Source organism: Osmerus mordax, chromosome 4 (assembly GCF_038355195.1).
Source record: "Osmerus mordax isolate fOsmMor3 chromosome 4, fOsmMor3.pri, whole genome shotgun sequence".
Classification (NCBI taxonomy): Eukaryota; Metazoa; Chordata; class Actinopteri; order Osmeriformes; family Osmeridae; genus Osmerus; species Osmerus mordax.
In genome coordinates, this window is record NC_090053.1 from 12,131,182 (window position 1) to 12,150,398 (window position 19,217).

General features: G+C 44.5%; 1 protein-coding gene across 1 annotated transcript in view; it reads right to left on the minus strand.

The window, feature by feature from the left end:
- Positions 1 to 10,716, minus strand: part of sema4ba (sema domain, immunoglobulin domain (Ig), transmembrane domain (TM) and short cytoplasmic domain, (semaphorin) 4Ba) — a 40,746-nt gene extending 30,030 nt beyond the window's left edge. Inside the window, exon 1 of the mRNA XM_067235373.1 lies at positions 10,605 to 10,716. The gene's annotated coding sequence lies outside the window, so the exon portion shown is untranslated. The remainder of the gene's footprint in view (positions 1 to 10,604) is intronic.
- Positions 10,717 to 19,217: the final 8,501 nt, after the last annotated feature.

A 19,217-nucleotide genomic window follows, 5' to 3' on the forward strand; every position in this document is an offset into this window, starting at 1 on the left:
TCTTGAATTCCACTCCATGTCTGTTGACTGGAAACGTGTTGACTGATAAATAAGACCTCTCTGGCATGTCTGTCATCCGTAAACACACCTGTACACCCAGGCAGTAACACCACTGGGCGGCCTCCACCACCTGCTTCCAGATGTGGTCTTCAGCCTGTGACCAACAACCCCCCGTGCCCTCATCACCAAACCCTAAAGGGGATGCTCTTGTGTGTATCAACAGTTGTGTAGTCGATGTGTCTGACTGTCTGGGGGGTCGGAAATGGGAGAGGGCAGCAGTGTGTACTGTGTGAACACAGCCTCACCAACCTCCTTGTGTAGAAGATCAGTACTGACTACACTTCTGAGGCAACACTTCAGGGCTCTTTCAGTACCAGTCACCGACGTCTACAGATACCAGGGAGCAAGAGAACAGTTATGTCCAGTGAGCCTCAGTATCGGGGTCAGAGTGATTCACAATAACAAAGCACTTTCCATAATTACCTAGCATGATTCATCGACACACGCGTTTTTGTTTTCTTTTGGAACGGGTATACAGACCCCTCCTCAGGTAACTTTGCAGCCAATCTCTGCGATGAGGTGACTAAAGTGCCATTGTTTGGCCCAATCCCCAGGCCCAGCTTAGAATAATTAATGGGTCATTCATCCCTGAGTGAACCATCCAGCGGTAATTATGACCATATGCTATTGCTAAGACATTTAATTGCCTAATTAAAGTCTTATTAACTACTGAACAGCGATAGGCGACATCTTGAACTTAAGGTTTGTGAGGATCGAATTCATCAAGCTCTCTCCACTACTGGCATTTTTGAAACATGGTCAGTAATTCTTAATTTCATCAGCACTGCTGATGAGATAAAAACCTTTACATTTGAGGCCATCAGCCACCGAGAGGGCATTGATAGATTCATGTAATATATGGCTGTGAAAGTGGACTATTTCATTTCAGGATATTTCATCACCTGTGTCTTTGAAACCAGCATGAGTTTCTAAATCACCCAGTGCTCAGAAGTGAAAATATTTGAAATGGTATTCCATTTCATTCCATTTCCCCTCTGCGTAAATTTCCATAACAGATGTGGAACCAGCACAAGCAACTTGCTGATGAAATGTATAGTAGCAGTGCTGCATCTGTATCCAGGCCTGCTATCGCTATCAGCTCTGTGGAGGGTGGAAGGACGCCAGCAGGGGATCCTCTTCACAGACAGCCTTGTGCATTAATCCCACAGATGCTGAGGGTGGGGGTAAAGGGGCTGGGGTGTGTGTTTGTGCTCAGATACCTGTGAGGGGAAAGCAAAGTGGAAGGACTTCTTTGAAGCGTTTCCCAGAAATAATCTGTATCTCAAAGCTTGATTAGATGTATGCATTGTTATAAAAGTGGAACAAAAAAACTGACCAAACCAATAACATTCATAGAGGTTTATCTTTCAGGGAGTGTGAACTAAGAGAGAGTAAATTGGCACTCCTCGCCTCTCCCCTTTTGCAGCCAAGATTTCTTTTTCCTGGCACTGGGGCCAAATCTCCCTGTCATGACACATCAGATCGAGTCTAAACCCAGATTAAAACCCTTTGTGTGTTGTCATGCATAACGTTCCAAAACAAAGTGGATTTATATGATGATATACTGAGCAAAACTATGGGCATCTTAGAGGGGGAGGATCCAGTTTTTTGTCATATCCACTCTTCAAGAACTGTATTCTAAGCTGTTCTACTTTTGAGAAGTGGCCTGTCGATTCTCTGGAAGTGGCCTGATTCTTTTATTCTGTGTGTTTCCTTCTGGTCACACCTAGTATTGTGGCAAGCAACACCTATACTTCCGTTTCAGTGAAACATAAAGATCCAGGGCTATTTGATATGTCATCCCTGTGTTCCATATTGTTTGAGAACAATGCTGTGAGTTTATTAACAGGTTACCCTGAGAGTTTACTCCATGGGCTAATAATTCAAGTTCACATGCATTTAGTACAATTCATATGCTCTTCCCTCAGTAAGCAATTGCATCAAACCTTCCCATAATTGCCCCTTTCAAGGAAATACCAAATTATAAATCATTGCATTTTTTCTTTTGTTAGATTTGATTATATATTCAACTGTATGAAAGCATGCTGTGGGTTATACATCACCTCTTGAGATGTCCATTAACAGCTGTTAGAAAAGTAAAAATCCTTCCATTATTTGGGCTATAAGATTCCTTAACAGGAGGGCTGGATTCACCAAAAATACCTCATATAGTCAACCTCTTCTAGAATGCTGCCAACAGGCCTAAATACTTACTACCGTTATGACCTTACAATCAGTTCAACTAGTAAAGTCTATATTAGAGGGTGTCCAACAAAATGCCAGTGAATACTGTATGAATATCAAGGCTTAATATGACACAGATTCAGTCATTCCTAAGGAAAATGAAACATTAAAAAGTATGCAGTCTGCATGCAGTACAATGACCCTTGAAAGGTGCCTCTGCAAAAACATCCACGGAGTGCTGTTTAAGAGATCTAACTGAGCAGTTTTTATGAGGAGTTATGCCGTCGCTGAGATACAGGTAAAGAGCTGATAAAGTCTTGGCTGTTGTAAGTAGGTCAGGCCTGTTTAAACACTTGCTCCTGTACTGCATGGCTTCAATTGTTTTAAATTATCCCACTTCTTTCCTTCTCTGTTTATTGTGTTTGAATTTTGACCCTGATAAAATGAGGCCTGATAACTCGTGTTATAACTTTCTCTATGGAAATACGCTGTATAACAGTTCAGTCCAAACTGAATGTGAAACTTTATCCAAAGTTTGACTTCAAAACACAATGATCTTGTATAGACAACATACAAACACTACATTGACCTGCAAAAACAACATTACAGATGTTTGGAACGAGACTCCCTTTAGGAATAGTAATACAACCTGCAGTCCAGCCACCTAATCTGAAGGGCATACACTTCATTCCTCAGCCTGTAACTAGTTGAAAGACAAGTAGGCTGGAGAATGCGTTCCCAACCTCACCTTTAAAATGGATTAGGATGGGATGCCACTCCTAAAAAAGCTGTAAACAAAGCAACGAGGCTGCTATCACTTGCTGTCCATAGAGAGAAGAGTTGCACGCATTCCAGTATCGTAGAGGCAAACACAGACTCTACTGGGCAGGGTGCTGAACCCATCCATCACTGTGTAAGGCTGATAAAGTGATCAGAATGTCGTCTCCTCCTATCGCCTTCCCTTTCACACCTTCCTCACACACCAGTTGGATGGGATCAAGGGGGACGAAGGAGAGGAGACCCCCCCCCCCCTCCTGCCCCCTTTTCTCTTCTCAATCCCTCTATCACCAACCTTAGGCTGTTACTGCCAGAAGTCTTTAATCCCTCATCCATCTCGGAACATGTTTTCCCCATGGCTCTGTTGTTTCTGGTGTCTACGAAAACACAGTAGCCAGACCGGCACGGCCATCAATCAGTTGCACCAAACTCCGCAGATCTCATAATATAGCATTTCAGATTGCAGATTACGGAGGTGCAGCTCTGCCGTGAAGCCACGTGTGATCTCCAAAGGAAACCCTGTGGAAACTGAAATCAAATCAAACGAAAACACTGGGGGGGAAACAGCATCACGGTACCTAATACAATACACAGCAGTTGTGGTGCTTGCTCTTGTTTGTAACAGAAAGAAGGAAATGTAGATGCACAGGTCTGTGGCTGACCAGAACTTGATTACTCTAGAGAATTTGCACACAGCTAAAATGTCAGAAGAGCTTCAGAATAGTGACTCCTGAGGGTGCAGACTGCTCTCCCTTTGTAGTCTGGCTGGACTCAGTACGATAATAATCTTCTTTGGGCTTCTGGATGCACAGAATTTCCAGAAGCACTTTCATGAAGAAATCCCAAAGTACGTTGCAGTACAAAGATTGTCATCCGATATTCTTCAGAAACCAGGTTCACATAATCCATTTAAGTAAGATATGCACATTTACAGGACCAATGCAACTGTAAAGATTCAACCCTCTGAGGTAGAGGCCTGTGGCTGTTCTGGATCTTCTGTCTTGCCCCTGGCTACTGGCTCAACATGTGTGGAGGGATGATATGGGGCCCCAGCTAACAGCTCCTTCTTGTTTTTATCTGGCAAACAGACAGACATTTTGAGTGGTCTGGATGGGGGTAGGGGTGGGTCCCATATGTGAGGTCTATGGGCGGGGTGTTTGCCCTCCACATTCAGTGACCTGTAGTGATTGTAGAGATCAATGACGGGCTGCACATTCCTGAGTATAAAGATTCAGAGGTTACCAAGGCGTCGGCATCCTAGTCATCCGAGCCATGTTGTGAATCCTTTGCAACACAGATATTTAGGGCAAATTCCAATCAATGGCATCCACCACCCTAGACAACCAGGTTTGACCATTGAGGGCAGCTTGGCTTGAAGTCCATCAGAGGGCAGGGTCTTATCACTCAAATGGTTATCCTGTTAGACATGCAATCCCAATAGATTTGTGGTTTACTATGTCTTCTATGTTAACTTGTGCGTTATCAATTAGTCAAGTATTTTATTTTCTCTTAACATTGTATATTAAAATGTTCCCTTGATCATTGACCTAATAGTTTGAAACTCTGATCGCTTGCTCTAGTTAACCAAACAGGCATAGGATGGGGATTAGCAATATATCAGATGACAGTGCAGCTGTAGAGGTATACAGGCAAATCTCCTGGGTCAGAGGGTGTGGGTGAATCCTCACTGTGCAGTAGGTGTGAAGTCACCATTTGGACTGCAGTAAATATCAGCCCTGATCTTGGTGTCAAAAAGCAAAATTTGGGTAGTTGATGGAGGCTCGCGGCACTGGACCTGCACCAGTTGGTTAATGAAGAACAGAGTGACCTTCTGCAATATGAACAGTCATATTGCACTCTTATTTTATTTTACATCTTATTTTATATTTTAGATCTTACATTGTATAGTATTGTTTTTGAATTATTTAGACTGTTGTACTTTTTTCTACTTTTTCTACTTAAGATCTTATATGTTTATCGTATGCACCATCCTGACAAAGTAAATTCCTTGTTTGTGTGAACTTATATGGCAAATAAAGCAAATTCTGATTCTGATTCAAGAGGCTCCTTGAAATTCTTCCAGCCATTGTTTGCTGTGAAAGGCCCACACAGGAGAGCGTGTTAGATTCAATCAGTCCTGACACGTCCACACAGAGGCCTGGGCCCTGAGACGGCCTGGATGCATAGAGGTGGGAGCTGATATCATGGAGAGATGAGAGTGAAATGATCTGTTCCAGGAAAGACTCAGTGATCTTAGAGCCCACAGAGCACAACATCCTTTGACAGCTTCACCTGGTTTCACAACTTTGGAGGTCAAGGCTTGTCTGCTGCGACGTCATCTCTCCAAACTGCTCGGATTGCATCAATGCCAGTGAGGAATGAGCGGAATAAGACACGACTAAGACAAACTATTTTGTCAATTCAACCAAAGTCAAATAAAATGTGGCAATGAGTTTTGGAAAAAAAGAAAAACACTGGGAGATATTATTGAAGTAAATCAATCACGAAGATTATATTGAGAGTAGTCAGTACTAGAGTAGCATCAGGTTTAAAAAGAGAATTAGTCAAACTCACAGCCTAATCCTAACATTTTGTCTACAAAAGTAAACTCAACTGTTTAAAGGTAGGGAAATGTATTTCAAGAAGACATACCTCAGACAATGAGCGTCTTTCTGTAGAAATGTAAGGACATTTCACAAACATTATCCCCTGAATATATTTCAGGTTATAGAAGCATAAACATTCCATACTAGACACTTCTGTTTCTCAGTAAAATAAAAGTTTTCTTTTAGTTTTGAAGACCGAATAAATTCATATGTGCTGAATGTAGGCCCGTAAACTGTTACGTTTACATACTCCAAGTCCAAATAAGTGTGGGAACAGTGTTAGTCAGGGTAAAGCAGAGCCTCATTGAGAGGCAGTATGAAGATATCTTAGTGACCTGAACCAATCAGACCATACGCCCTCTCTTCTGTCGACCATCGCCGGCAACAGTGAGGAGAAATGAGCATCAAAGTCAACAGTGTTAGTTCCTGTGAGCTGCTACCTGCATGCTAAGCAGCTTCAGCCTGCCAGATGTCTGCCCCAACACCATATCTGTATCAGTCTCCCAGTCTGCCCAGGTGCTGGTGGACACCTGCCAGAGGGGATGAGAGGATGCTGGGCCTGCCTCCCACACACTGCAGAAAGCCACAGCGATGGGATGTTTCATTTTTTGTGTTTTTTTATACAGAAGACGTTTTACACTGTGTCTTAATATATCCCATCTTCGATCCACTCGGATGAATTATTCAGCCTAGAGTGTACTGTCCGGGACTCTCACCGGAATCATGCCTGCGATGGGTTACACGCTTTCACGACAAGAAGCTTTTAGACTGTCGCTGTCTGACCATCAGAGCTCCACTTCAGCTTTGTCTCTCTCTGTTTAGAGTGTTTAATGTACTGTATACCGGTTGCAAAGCATTAGGCAAAGAGGTATCATGTTATCATGCTGTGAAACAGTTTAATATCTGTTTGCATGCAGAGACTGTAATAGATTATGGAGGTAAGAGACATTGTGTGCCAAGTTTTCCTAATTGTGTCAAGAGATGTTATGTGCTAATCTAATACAAGACTAACTGAAGTCATGGCCTGCCAGCATTACCATAAAAAGGGATTTTGGAGGTTTGGGCAAGGGGTAAAATATTTGGAGGGGTGTGTCCTAACCATCCAGCTAGATGTCAGGTAGAGGGCAGAGGGAGAAGAGGAGAGCAGAGAGCTGTACATGTCCTCTATTCATTAGACAGTAATACATAGAGGAAGACAGAGAGGAGAGAGGAGAGAGGAGGGGTTGGGGAGTAGGGTTGTACTGGGACCTGCACACTCCTCATCCACTCACTCACATATTCCTCTGTTTGGGCATTCCAGCTATGCGTGACATGCTCACATCCCAGCATCCCTTCCTGCCTGTTCTTCACTGTGCTCATCTCTCACTCCTAGTTCTGTGAACGGGACAGCTAAACACGTCACACTATACTCTCTGTTACCGTCAGTCAAGGTTATGAAAGTACAGTGTATTTCAGCCATGTAATATAAACACTTTATGCAGTTTTAATCAAAGGGTCCGGTTCCATAGAAACCCTATGAATCTAGTGTCTTGGTTCACTCAAATAAACCGGGGTTTGTTTACAGAGAGTTAGCATGCTCTGATCAGTGGGCAGCAGTAGTCTGTATGGGAGGGTCAGTAGCGCCTTTGGTGGACTAAAGAACCCAACCTGGAATGTTGAGAGATATGATATCACCACAGAAGGGAAGGAACAGCCCGCCAACGCTGACTATATTACTCGTCTCACTCTGGTGTCGCAAACGCCACACATACAAAAACACACAGACGCAGTTTCGACGTGTACCGCTGTGTTAATTTTTACCACACACATTTACAGAGAGAGAGAGGTACAGACATCCACATTCCGCCGGCCCTGTTTAAAATAGCAGTGTGTAATGCGTGTAACATGGACATGCCAGAAGAACAGGTGTTAAGTGGAGGGTGACTGACGCCGACCTCTGAAAAGACAATTTTGCAATTGCTGATGCGAGCGTCCACACATTCCACACGTCTTCTCCAAACGATTCCACACAGGTGAGCATACATGAACAATAAAGATCCACGCAACCCTAGACACCTAGTCCACAGGCGGAGTGTTTTATGCGCGTCTCCCAAAGGTTGAAAGGCCCGTCTGAGGGGGTCTAGGAGACAGGCGAGCAAATCCAGCTACCTGGCTAAGTTCCATGTCCACAGTCACTTCCCGCATCTCATCGCTGCTTGAACTGGGAAAAACACAAGAGGCTGCTGTGCTCCCAGAATGATTGTTTTTTTAGTTCCCATCAGTAAACTTACAGTAACAGGACTCCTTGAAGGCCCTAGTTGAACCATCGGGTTATAAGAGACTGGCCATTCTTCGGCCGATCTTCTTGACTTCCCACGTCGACAGTCAGCCAACTGCATCAAAGTCACTGGCATGAAGTGCCATATGATAGAAGGGATCTTTTCACAAACATCTTATCTAGAGACAGTGTTCTACTAATAAAACATGGAATACTACAGGGGTAGTGCAATGTGAGAGCTGAAGTTTGTTTACATTCCTTGTTTTACTACTGCGTTGACCTCATTTTGTGGTTAAATCCCACAACACAAGCCTGGGCTCAAACACAAACTCAGTTTGCACACAGGTAGTCACTAGTCACCTGTCAAAAAGATAAAAGAAGAAGAATCAGTGTAACACATACACAACCCAAAAAACGGATCCTGGGATATGATTGGAAACATATGTCTGAGTGTGGCTGGGGTATAGGGGATTATGCTAGGCAAGGATACTCCACTGTGATGTATCTCTTCTACGCCTTTTCTCTCTGGGAAATCACTAATCTGTAGCAGGTTGTCCAGGGCTGTAACAGTGTGGTGCATCAACCCATCAGGCCACAGGAGAACTGTTGTTCGTTCTTGCTTTGTGGCCCTTTCAGCTGCTTATGAGAGGAGCAGCACATCAAACGCATGGCCTGCCACAGTTCCAAGTGACAGCTGGGTGTTACAGAAGTAAATATCATTTAGGCCTACTTTAGGCCTGTTTAGGACAATGATGACCAAGCACGAATAAATACTTTTTTTCTATTACTCTGGACTTTGAACACTCCTATAAGACTCTACAGTATGCTGCATAATGACATTTCCATCTGTTTTGGGATGCTAGAAGTGACTTTCTGGTGGCTGGAGTTGTATTGATATAGCAGGCACCATCCTCTACCAACGAGCCAAACTCATTCTGACAGCGTCATACAGGCAGTTCCATTGTCATGGCCCTGGTACCCAGAATGCCATTGCCAGCTGTTGTTTTTGCGGATCAGACCCAAGAAAACACAGGGCCAAGGTCATCCGTACTGGACAAGCTTTCTCCAAGCAAATCAGAGTCCGACAAAATCAACAAGTGTCCTAATAGGCCCAGACTAGAAAACAAATTGCTCTCTTTGTAAAAAAAAAAAAAAAAAAAAAAAAAGAAATCCATCATTCCGCCCCTTCCAGAGTGAGAATAACTCCCTTTTGTTCTTCAAAGGCATGAATGCGCTTCTTTATTCCGATTCTGCAACAGTTTCTGTGTTTGTTATATGCTCGCGCTGTGTGTCTATTCAACCAGGTCCTTAGCTAGAAGGACTAGGCTACTGCTGCTCTCCTGTCCAGCTGTCCATTCCTATACTGCAGGATCCACCCACAAGATCACATGAGCTCGCCTTAGGAAGATGCCCCGAGTTCCTCATGCCACACGAGCCACACAATCATCGTGTTCCAGTCACTGTATATAGAGTGTTGTGCAGGCAGATGACAGTTTCATGATACAAATGGATGACATCTGATACAGATGATCATCTAAACCGCTTATCTGGGTTGTAACCCACCTGTCTCTGAGTGAACCTCACACTGAGGCCAAATTCAACTGTCAGGTGCTTGGAAACCCATATCTTTAGCAGAAAGGACGGCTTCAGAGCACAATAGCAGTTGGTCTGATTCTGCTCTCTGTCAAATTTATGTCTCAACCACTCCTCCTCTAACACAACGGCAGCCAAAAGGAGGACACTGTTGCTCAGCAGAGAGAGGTTTGAATCCCAGACTAACACCTGCAGCCTCTGGCCTGCAGTTGCTTTGCCAGCCCCACATCATCAAAACCTGACTTCCCATCATCCCAAGCCAGACCACCACAACCATCCTTCTCCACTTACCCACAACCTCCAAGAAAGCCCAGGCATAACCACAGCAACACAGTCTCGGCCGTAAATTTTGTTTCAGCTCTTTTCCCTCCTTTCAAAAAGCCAATTGTACATGCCTTCGGAGTTCATTGGAAGTTCTCGTGAAGGGAGAGGATATGTGTGCACTGGCTGCCACATTCACTCACTCCTATCTGCAGAGAGAGGCCCCATCCCCAGTCCATGCTTGCCTTGCCCTGAGTCCTGGCATGGCTGGAAAGAGCTGGAGCTGTAAGCCGTCAAATCCAGAAAGAAAACCGTGGCTTTCCTACAGATACTGACTCAACTGACACCCAACTTCAGCCTATTTTAAATACACCCTGGTGAAAAGCTGGTGTTTTCAGAAGAAATAAATAGCTGACCAGGCTTGATCAAAAAGACAACATGTCGTACCAGAACGGTCTCTTTAGCGATCCCTTTTGCCCTGCTATCACCTTGTGATAAAAACTTGGAGAGGAAGAGAGAGAGGCTGTCTCATGTCAGCACACACTCTGCCCTGTGTACTGGACAGAAAGACAGAGAGAGACAGAAGAGAAGAGAAGAGAAAGAGAAAGAGAGGGAGAGAGAGAAGAGAAAGAGAGAGCAGAGCAGAGCAGTACCAATAAACCGTAGCAGACACCCAGAGCTGCCCATAGGGCTTCCTGCTCCAGCAGCAAAATGATAGGACAGCAGTGTCGTCATCTCACTAGGTAACCAGAAGCCCAGGACACTCACATCAATGATTAACGCAGCCAGGGCAAAGCACAGTAAATGAGTGCACAAGAGCAGCCTATCTAGAGGTGTGTGTGTGGGGGCGGGGGGATTGTACTCACTCTCTCTCAGCACTGGACCACAGCTATCTTCAAAAATACAACAATTTCCTTCCTCTTGAGTCAGAAGAAGTTCCCTTGGGGAAGAGCAGGCGGATTATCCAACGTAGAGCAGGTACTGTTTAAAGCCCTGGCTGCCTGCTCTGTGTCTGCGTCCTCTCTCTCTCTCTCTCTCTCTCTCTCTCTCTCTCTCTCTCTCTCTCTGACTGTCTGACACGCTGTCGTAGTACAGACCTGCCTCCCTCTGGACACAGGCCCCTCCCCCTCACAGTCTGTCAGCGCGAGAGAGAGAGAAAGAGAGAGGGAGGGGGGCTGAGGGAGACAGACGAGAAGGCAGGATACACACCCACACAATCACCCTGACTCGGTTTTCATTTCTGTATCTATATACAGTATGTGTGTGGGGAATAACCAAAGTAGACTAGTATTTCCAGTTGACAACAATTTGACCATTTTGGAGTTTCATCAAGACTCTTCTATTTTCACTTTTGCATTTGAAATGAGTTCTGAAATGTCTATAAATGAAAAACGCTTTTGTGCACTTGGTTAGCACATTTAAATATTTTAGTTTCATAACTAAAACATTACTTGGACCTTTCTCGTGGCATCTTTCAATATAGCCAAACTTCAACTTCAAAGTTTAATCCTGATATCAAATGTATAATTTGAAGCACATAACTGTCTTATGGTAAATTGTATGGCTAACTTACCAATGGAAATTGGGAATACTAGGATAATTAGTTAAGTTAGGGTATTCATTGACAAGCAGCAGGCACTACGACCTTAGAAGTGGATTGTCTATGTTTGAGATGAAGAAAGAGAGTCTTGTGTCCTGAAGTAGGTTCTAAAATAATACACACTGCACAGGGAGCTTTCAGTTTAGTGTTCAGGGACACGAACAGTGACGCTAACAAGACTCTACGGAAATGTCATTCAGAACTAAGAGACCATTTCATATACTGAAAAGGGGCCACTGTCTTCATGTGAAACTAGAGACTATCCAATGCTAAACAGACCCAACTTGGATTGGCCCTCTGTTGCCAATGCCATTAGTAGACTTTACCATTCTTGAGAGGTGACCTCTGGAAATTTTGAGTACATCTGAAAACATATAAAAAACATATATATATATGTGTATATTTTAATTGTCAACTGAATCCTCTATAGCCGTTTTTAAACTTAAAGGTGCACTGGCTGCAGGAGAAATAAGAACATTTTCACCAATGAAAAATGTATTAAAAACTAATTTAAAAGCATTGGCATTAGCCAATATGAACACAGAGGTGTAAAATAGCAAGTCGTTGAGAGTCAGAACTGCCCGTTGCTAAAATAGCATGCTAATTATATACTTTGGGAACTGCTAAGGAGGCAGACGGAATGCCAGGTTTGGAAGCGTCAGGAGTTGGAATGCCAGCTCTGGGCATGTCGGTGAGAGGGTACAGAGCTGAGATGCCTTCTTGGTCACATGAGGACTACTACTGGAGCGGCAAGGCCACTTAGCAGACGTCTTGTTTACGGTCACTGGGAGCCGGCTGTGACGTTGGCCTGTCAGCTTTGTTGGGAAAGGAGACCTCAGCACAGCGCAGCACGCACCTCTGATAACACATGCCTGTCAGACTGCTGAGCTGGAGCACCTGTCGTAGCCTCGCAGACGCTCCAACGTAAACAGTCTACAGAACAGAAGGAAGTCTGGTGTAAGTCTAAATACGTGGATCAGGCTAGTCCACAGAAGTGGACCGGGGTGATTGGTGGTCTTTTTATTGCCTCGGAACCCCTTGATGAGCCGGTTTCCTAACCTCCTCCGAGGTTGCCTCTAGTTGGAGTCAGGTGGCTGAGCGGTTAGGGAAGCGGGCTAGTAATCAGAAGGTTGCCAGTTCGATTCCCGGCCGTGTCAAATGACGTTGTGTCCTTGGGCAAGGCACTTCACCCTACTTGCCTCGGGGGGAATGTCCCTGTACTTACTGTAAGTCGCTCTGGATAAGAGCGTCTGCTAAAATGACTAAATGTAAATGTAAATGTAGTTAGCAAAGCCTGCTGACAAAATACAGACAGGTAAACAAAAATAGTTATTCATCAACTGTTTCAAAAGATTTGAAAGGCAAATGTAAATTCTCTAGGACTCCTTGGCTCACGAGGTCCTGACACATGAAAACTGTCAAGACAAGTTGGTAGGGAACTATCAAATGCTTTCATTTTAGTGCAGTATCCACACTAATTTATTCGAGCATCCTCTAGTGTATTCCACACCCAGAAGGAAAGGCTGACAGGTCCATTCAAACAGATGGATTACAGACACTACACACATACAACCCTTTGCGATAAGGCTGCTTGTTCCACGTTGGCCTAATGGGGAAGATAGCAGGTTACCAGTTGAACTACTGGGGGTTAGCAGGTACAGTAGCAGTTCAGTGACATCACATCTGTCTCCGGGGCCTGTCATTTAATATTCCAGACCACATCCCCTCTCCTGGCTTTGGCTTTCAATGACACAATGTTAACACGTGTTATGTGGCAACGTGAAAGAACACAGATATTTTTATCATGATGTGATTGATGCGGCGTGAAGGTGTTACAGACAACTGTGGAGAACCCTCTCCCTGTCACATGGCTTCCCTCTCTCCATCTCACCTTTTCCTTGGCAGCAATAGATCATCAGACCAGTGTTATGTCACGGAGGCATCCGGGAAGGTAATATTCTGCCCCCGAATAGGGATGCATCCCTGCACAAGATCTTAGACTCGACATCTTGTTCATCGAATTTAAACAAATTGATTAAATCATAAATGTACGCACTGGAGCATGATTTATTTCGAAGAACATCCTCGATGAAGTTATAATGGCCCAATGATCATGCCCTCTGTAGGCTGAAAATGAAACTGCAGGCATTACCGCATTCTTTCACCTGACCTCCCACTCAGTGCCACTCAGTATCGGGAAGAAAATCTTAGTTTCACAATTAGAAAGCAGGACTAACTAGAATGGATGAGTCACCCACATCCGCAAATACAAATACCATAGTTCCCTCCTTTCAATAATTAGGATTTCCTGGGTCACTTGATGGTTTGCTTCGACGCAAGTCTTCCACCTCACTTTTTCAACATCTCAGCAGTGGGACAGATAGAGCAACTAGGTAGACAATTGTCTTTGACAATAAAAAATAAAATAAAACATTTATTGGCTACAGCTGCCACTTACTGTACAATCAATTATTGCTCAATTGATAAATAAGATATTGGGGTAGATTTCCAGCTTCCAATGGTTGATGGTTTATATGCTTCTGTTGCAACAAAAGGGTTAGTGACTTGTGAGTTGTGCTTGTGAGTGACAATGTGTCACACTGCTTTAGGTAAGTGACTCATCAAAAGCCAGAAGCCTGACTGAATAGTCATTACCGATGTGGCTTAACACAGACTGTGTCACACAGGCAGGTGACAGGGGAATGTACAGGATGCTTAGTCCACTCCTACACTGCTTGTTGAAATTGCATTGAGCCATTCTGGATTTCTCTTCAGGATGAAACCCCCTAGCCTGGCTCTGCCCTCCCACGTACTTCTGCTAAATTTTCATTGTGCTTCTGTACTGCGTCTGGGCTTGAGGTATATTGGTCAGATGTCTCCGGTAAACTTTTTACCGGTCCAATCAGCGAACAGAGGGAGTGGCTGAGAACAATGTTGATGTTGTGCGCTAGTTTGAGTTGTAGTTACGTAATGGCGGCGGAGAAATATGCGAGCGAAGCCTTTTGGTCCGTTGTGGCAACGCTGCCGAATATCCAGAAGTTAAAGCCGGAGCAAGAACAATCTTTGATCCCCACGGGGTTCGTTTGATTTTCCAGCTAGCTAGAACGCTAGCGATTGGTTATGCCAGATCCAGAGTGGCTCTGGGTAGATCCAATAGTTTTAAACTTCAACAGAGTACCCGCCTTCAAGGAAGTTAACGCTTGTTAATGGATCGAGCCCAGACTCTACGTACAAATGCAATGTACGAGAGTCTGGTTAGGACCAAGCTATCCTCCCCCTGGATTGTGTCAACATTACCATGTGATATCAGTCAGGTGTCACAACTTCCTCACCAGTCACATTCTTCTTTCTATGCCCACATTCTCATAATGTAGAATTACAGTGGTCTTTCTGAGAGGTACTTTATGGGCTGAATGCCATCTGGCAAGTTGGACATGCCAATGGTTAGGGTAATCTGAATGAGTCAGTCTTGTGTCCTTTCATTACACTGCCTACTGCATGCCCCTCTCCTCTGTCGCCCAAACGCTATGTCACTCCAGTAAGTCACCAGTCTTAACAACGCTGCCGTTCTCATTCATCCGTCGTGTTCACCACAGCACGTTCTCTCTCTCTCCCCTCTCTCTTCTCTCTCTCTTCTCTTTCACTCTACTCTATCTTTCTCTCCCCCTTTCCTGTTCTCTCTCTCTCTCTCTCTCTCTCTCTCTCTCTCTCTCTGTGTGTGCTCTCTGGGAGTCAGGTGGCTGAGCGGTGAGGGAATCGGGCTAGTAATCCGAAGGTTGCCAGTTAGATTCCCGGTCATGCCAACTGATGTTGTGTCCTTGGGCAAGGCACTTCACCCTACTTGCCTCCGGGGAATGTCCCTGTACTTACTGTAAGTCGCTCTGGATAAGAGCGTCTGCTAAATGACTAAAATGTAAATGCTCTCTGTCTGTGTATGTATTTCCAGTGCCTCTGTTTCAGGCCACTGGCAGCAGTGAAGAAACACAACTGTTTGTTGACGTCTAAAGTCATCGGCCTCTAAAGGGTTCCTGCTCAATATTCGGAGGGTGTAGAGAAGGAGGAGGAAGCTCTCGTCTGCTCCTCAGGTGGCCCTCCACGTCCATATCAAAGGCAACAGCAGCTCCCTTTCATGTCCCGCTACTTTAACCCTGCTGACGGCATGTAACAGCATCGTGTGACATACCGCTTCTAACGTAGAGGGAAATTAATTTGCCTAAGCAAACTGTTCTCCTAGAGACATAAATGATTCCTAAACGTTCGAAGAACGCGTACAGAAGAGAGGTGGGATGGAGACATCCCATCCCAACTTCAAGGGTGTCATTTAGAATGTGAGTTGGGGCTGCTAGTGCTGGGTCTGGGGTTAGTTCTACAGCTGCTGGCTGCTGGCTGAATCTATGAAGAACCAGGAGAGGTGAAGGCTTGAGAGAGGGGCTGGGGAGACAGCTGTGTGCCACAGCCATTGGATGTCTCTCATACAGGCCAGGCCTCTGGGGGCCCTCGGATGCAACCCTAATAAATTCAGAATCATGATAATGACTGACCAACTTTCTCTTCTGAACAGACTCAAATGTTTAGCAACACTCTCCAAGAAGCTAATGCAGTTAGGAAATCTCATTTCATTCAAGATCTGCTTGTAAAATATCAATTAGACTCTTTTGGGGAACAAGAGAACTGAAAGGCTATTTACTTCTAGACAGCAACAGCGTACACAATTCTACAACATGTGAGACATTTTCTCAGCCTCTTAATTGGAAAGTATTTCCATAAGAGGTCTATTTATGGGTTAGCCACTTTCCCAAGAGCAGATTTACTCAAAACACCTGCTGCCGTGCTTCTATATTTAGTGAACAAGTCAAGTGTAATGAGCAAACATCTTCGTTTAGAAAACCTTCTCCTTCGAGGATGAGCAGGAGTAATCAACATGACGGTAGAGAGCCCAGCTCAATAGTGTCCCTCTCATATCGGCCTGGATTAGCTCGAGGATATTACCACCACAGGCGTATTCTGCTCTGTCAAAACTGCCAGGGAAAGCAATCTGAGCGAATATTTATCTGGCTGAAATAACTCTTTAATGGGCACTCAATTGGTTCACTCCCGGTTAACATCACTTTGCCCGTCAGGCAATAAAAATGAAGGTTAAAATGACAAGTAGGACTCTGGCTCTTAATTTGAGCTGTCTATTGCAGATATTGAGGTTATGGTCTTTTCTCTTGCAAGGCAAAAGACTGGGATCTGGCAATCGGCCCAAGGATATTGTGCATGGTGTCTGTTTTGTCTCAAGGAACCAATTACCTTCACTGTAAATATGACCTCTTCCCTATGGGGAAATCATAAAAGTGACCCCCCAAAAGAACCACATAATTTCACCTGACCAACCAAAGCCACTGGCTCCCTGCTGTCTTCTACACAAAGGACTCCAGCTTCAACATTTTCCTTCAGTTTAGTTTTAGGGTACAATTAATTATGATCAATTAACTCACCACCATATAAGGAAAATGATAGCACTAGTGCCTGCATTAGTGATGAGAGTCTGTATGATAAGCAATTAAAGGTATTTAATGTGTGATAAAACATGTATGAATGGGGTAAAGGTATTCTACACTGCTGATATAACAGGAAAAAAATGATGGATGAATTAGTTATGAATATGTCCACATGTAAAGCAGACAAGACATTAAATATTAACTTCGCTACTATGGTACTATAGCTTACACAGGGCAACATATAATTCCTACGCTAATTTTCAAAATGAGAAAGTCACTGACACCACTGTGCAAAACATTCTAATCATAGTTTTTCTGTGATACTGATGACGTAAGCACTTTGAGAGGGAGCTTCTTCCACTTTTAGAAGAAATCACTTGACCCAAATGAAGACAGAAATCTTGTTGCTGACTATCTCTCATGTACACGCCCTAATTCTATAGAATCAAAATAATTCACAGATTTTATACATTTAACATAAAACGACTGCGTTTAAGGATAAAACAAAGGTCAATCAAAGTAAATACCAACTAAGTGAGGGAAATTCAAGATTTGAGGCACATATTCAGTTATCTTGTCTTGTCTTGCTCTTTTCAAATGAAGCTGAGATAATTGAGCGGAAAAACAGCTTACTGTAATCCTCAATGAAATCTGCCATGGAGAAAGGGGCTCACCTTTACCAGAAGACATGCTGATTTAGGTCTAAAAACCAAAGTCCGTCTCATCTCAACCATGAAAACCAACACCTTACTATATGCACACACAGCAAGCCACGGGGAGGATTCAATCTATTGCCATAGCAGCCAGCGCTGCCACGTCGAGAAGCTTTCAACACCCAGACCCATTCACTGAGCAGTTTAGTGGACACCAAACCAGCCTAGTATTGCTCCAATCGCCTACCTTATCTTCCCCACTAGTAACAATGCATTTCCTTTGTCGTGTACCAGATGAATTACCTTCAGCAGAAGACAAGGTCTTGCAGAAGCTCGGTAGCAGAAGCTCGGTAGCAGCAGCTCTCGCGGTCGGCTGGTGACAGGAGGAACAGAAGCTCTGCAGGGATCCCCAGAGGTGCTCAGGGCTGCAGCTGAACCAGCACACAGCCACACACACACACGCACAGGCAGACACAGACACAGCCACTACCACCAGCACCGGCAGCAGAAGCTAGTGAATAGGGGAGGGGTGGAAATCAAAAGCAGGAGAGCGGGGTTGCTCTATCAGCAGCAAGGCGCATTACATCATAGCTTGATCCTGTGGAAGGCTGGGGGAGCAGGAGAGGGCTGCGGGGAGGAGGTCCCTGCAAGACTATTCTCCACCCCTCACCAGTCTCCACCCCTGGCAGGCTCTCCGCACGACATTGTTAATTGCCGGTTGGCTTAATTACAAAAGGCTGATCATTCCAAAACGATCCCATAATCAACACTGTGGTACAGCTGTATGCTATGGTATTAGCAACAATTCTGCTGTAGCCGTTTTTGCTCATAACTGTCTAAATTACTATGAACATTTGAACTGTGTATCTAGACAGTCCATATTGCAAGACTGTGTGTACTGTAGGTGTGCGGATGTATGTCTTTTCCTACAGTACACAAAGTCTTGCAGTCCACAGTGTGAGCATGGCGCTTGCAATGAATGCTGCTATTCAGCCCTATGGAAAGATTATTGAAGACTCCTTTCCATCAATGTAGAATTGAAACAATTGTATTGATTGTCAACATCTGCTCTAAGCTGATTGCATTTAAGGCAACCTGTCACATCGAATTGTGGTCAATATGCTCAAGCTGGCGAGAAAACTGCATTGTGAACAGTCCTGGGTGTGTGTTTCTGAGGCTCAGAGCGGATGTGGCTGGACCGTCTGGCTGGGGAGACTGGGACCCACGATGGTTCTGCCCTTCCCAGTCATCAGCTGTTAACACCCCTACACACACACTCACACACACCAAAAACTGCATGCTGATGATAACTTTTCCCACGACAGATTAAGTCCAAGATGGCATGAGCTTCGTGACACGATGCATACAGACATGCAGGCCCAAAGCACACACACACCAAGCCATGGGGGGAGATGAAGAGTTCCTGACACGGCACGTTTGGTAAACTGTAGAAAATAGCCATCTTTCCTCCCCCCAGCTGGAGACAGCTGTTACTGGCAGACAGCACACTTCAGTCGACCTGCTATTATTACCTGGAGATTACAGGAAGTATTGACACCCCTTGAACTTCTCTCTCTTTGCTTGTGTCATATTGATTCACGGAGACAACTGAAAAGAACCGAATCAATTGGCATTTTGGAGTGAAAGAAAATGGGGACCTTGGTGTGAAAAGCACTGCTTCCCCCTCTCTGCTGTCCCTGTTTCACTCGCCTGGAAAAAGAGACAAGCCACCAGCCTCCAAAC